Source organism: Oncorhynchus masou, unplaced genomic scaffold (assembly GCF_036934945.1).
Source record: "Oncorhynchus masou masou isolate Uvic2021 unplaced genomic scaffold, UVic_Omas_1.1 unplaced_scaffold_5180, whole genome shotgun sequence".
NCBI classification, from domain to species: Eukaryota; Metazoa; Chordata; class Actinopteri; order Salmoniformes; family Salmonidae; genus Oncorhynchus; species Oncorhynchus masou.
In genome coordinates, this window is record NW_027011586.1 from 7,501 (window position 1) to 10,359 (window position 2,859).

General features: G+C 48.0%; 1 long non-coding RNA gene across 1 annotated transcript in view; it reads left to right on the forward strand.

Moving 5' to 3' along the window:
- Positions 1–1,474, forward strand: part of LOC135535823 (uncharacterized) — a 5,327-nt gene extending 3,853 nt beyond the window's left edge. Inside the window, exon 3 of the long non-coding RNA XR_010454892.1 lies at positions 69–1,474. This is a non-coding gene — a long non-coding RNA (uncharacterized LOC135535823). The remainder of the gene's footprint in view (positions 1–68) is intronic.
- The last annotated feature ends 1,385 nt before the right edge of the window (positions 1,475–2,859 follow it).

Genomic DNA, 2,859 nt, shown 5'->3' on the forward strand with positions numbered 1-2,859 from the left:
TGAGGATAAGTAATTGTATGGATTTGACATAGTGGATAATGCCGCGTTCTGTCTGTCTGTCTGTGCAGGGAGCAGTGAGGATGGAGACAGAGTATTATAGAACCACACAGCCACCCAGAAACTACAGAAACTGCACCATATAAACATGTCTGAGGCTCTAAACACGACTTTTGTTTAGTGCTATTTTTTGGACATCATCTTTCCGTGCCTGATTGTTTATGAACCCTTTTTGAATGGAGTCTGTATAATGGATGTGAAAGCAGAGAATCAACACCGATGAGAATATATAAAATACTAAATGATGATAATATACACATACACAGAAGAATATCTGTTTTCAAAATAACATGAATGATGGAAAAGACATATGTTTCATTCAACGTATTTTTGGGAACAAAGAGAGAAACTAAAGGACAAACGTGTTGCTCATTTGCCACCAGAGACACTCATTATCAGCATGTTACGGAGAACCACACAACATTACCGCTTGTTACGTGGAAGACAGACAATCATTTTATTGATCAACTGTTTAACATAGATATCAAAACAGAAGACACAATTTACAGAACACCCCTCTCAGAGACGGAGGGAGTGAAAAGCAATTAAGGAAAGGACACAATGAAGGTTTTTTTCCATCAAATGATCAGTGTTTGAAAGTGACTGTACCAAGAACATATCTTTGAGACATGAGTTAACTCGTCTTCATAAAATATCACAAATAATGATTGAAGGAGAACTTTGTAATTCTAGTTTTTTCACAAAGGAGACGGACCACCACTGTATATGGGCCTCCACCTGTCAGTATGGGTCACTGTTCCCCTCCACCTGTCAGTATGGGTCACTATTCCCCCCCATCTGTCAGTATGGGTCACTATTCCCCCCCATCTGTCAGTATGGGTCACTATTCCCCTCCATCTGTCAGTATGGGTCACTATTCCCCTCAATCTGTCAGTATGGGTCACTATTCCCCTCCATCTGTCAGTATGGGTCACTATTCCCCTCCACCTGTCAGTATGGGTCACTGTTACCCTCCACCTGTCAGTATGGGTCACTATTCCCCTCCATCTGTCAGTATGGGTCACTATTCCCCTCTATCTGTCAGTATGGGTCACTGTTCCCCTCCATCTGTCAGTATGGGTCACTATTCCCCTCCATCTGTCAGTATGGGTCACTGTTCCCCTCCACCTGTCAGTATGGGTCACTATTCCCCTCCACCTGTCAGTGTGGGTCACTATTCCCCCCCATCTGTCAGTATGGGTCACTGTTACCCTCCATCTGTCAGTATGGGTCACTATTCCCCTCCATCTGTCAGTATGGGTCACTATTCCCCTCCATCTGTCAGTATGGGTCACTGTTCCCCTCCACCTGTCAGTATGGGTCACTATTCCCCCCCATCTGTCAGTATGGGTCACTATTCCCCTCCATCTGTCAGTATGGGTCACTATTCCCCCCCATCTGTCAGTATGGGTCACTATTCCCCCCCATCTGTCAGTATGGGTCACTATTCCCCTCCATCTGTCAGTGTGGGTCACTATTCCCATCCATCTGTCAGTATGGGTCACTATTCCCCCCCATCTGTCAGTATGGGTCACTATTCCCCTCCACCTGTCAGTATGGGTCACTGTTCCCCTCCATCTGTCAGTATGGGTCACTAGTCCCCTCCATCTGTCAGTATGGGTCACTATTCCCCTCCATCTGTCAGTATGGGTCACTGTTCCCCTCCATCTGTCAGTATGGGTCACTATTCCCCTCCATCTGTCAGTATGGGTCACTATTCCCCTCCATCTGTCAGTATGGGTCACTATTCCCCTCCATCTGTCAGTATGGGTCACTAGTCCCCTCCATCTGTCAGTATGGGTCACTATTCCCCTCCATCTGTCAGTATGGGTCACTGTTCCCCTCCATCTGTCAGTATGGGTCACTAGTCCCCTCTATCTGTCAGTATGGGTCACTGTTCCCCTCCATCTGTCAGTATGGGTCACTAGTCCCCTCCACCTGTCAGTATGGGTCACTATTCCCCTCCACCTGTCAGTATGGGTCACTGTTCCCCTCCATCTGTCAGTATGGGTCACTATTCCCCTCCATCTGTCAGTATGGGTCACTGTTCCCCTCCATCTGTCAGTATGGGTCACTATTCCCCTCCATCTGTCAGTATGGGTCACTGTTACCCTCCATCTGTCAGTATGGGTCACTGTTCCCCTCCATCTGTCAGTATGGGTCACTGTTCCCCTCCATCTGTCAGTATGGGTCACTGTTACCCTCCATCTGTCAGTATGGGTCACTGTTACCCTCCATCTGTCAGTATGGGTCACTAGTCCCCTCCACCTGTCAGTATGGGTCACTATTCCCCTCCACCTGTCAGTATGGGTCACTATTCCCCTCCACCTGTCAGTATGGGTCACTAGTCCCCTCCACCTGTCAGTATGGGTCACTATTCCCCTCCATCTGTCAGTATGGGTCACTAGTCCCCTCCATCTGTCATTATGGGTCACTAGTCCCCTCCATCTGTCAGTGTGGGTCACTATTCCCCTCCACCTGTCAGTATGGGTCACTGTTACCCTCCATCTGTCAGTATGGGTCACTAGTCCCCTCCATCTGTCAGTATGGGTCACTGTTCCCCTCCATCTGTCAGTATGGGTCACTAGTCCCCTCCATCTGTCAGTATGGGTCACTAGTCCCCTCTATCTGTCAGTATGGGTCACTGTTACCCTCCATCTGTCAGTATGGGTCACTATTCCCCTCCATCTGTCAGTATGGGTCACTATTCCCCTCCATCTGTCAGTATGGGTCACTATTCCCCTCCATCTGTCAGTATGGGTCACTAGTCCCCTCCACCTGTCAGTATGGGTCACTGTTACC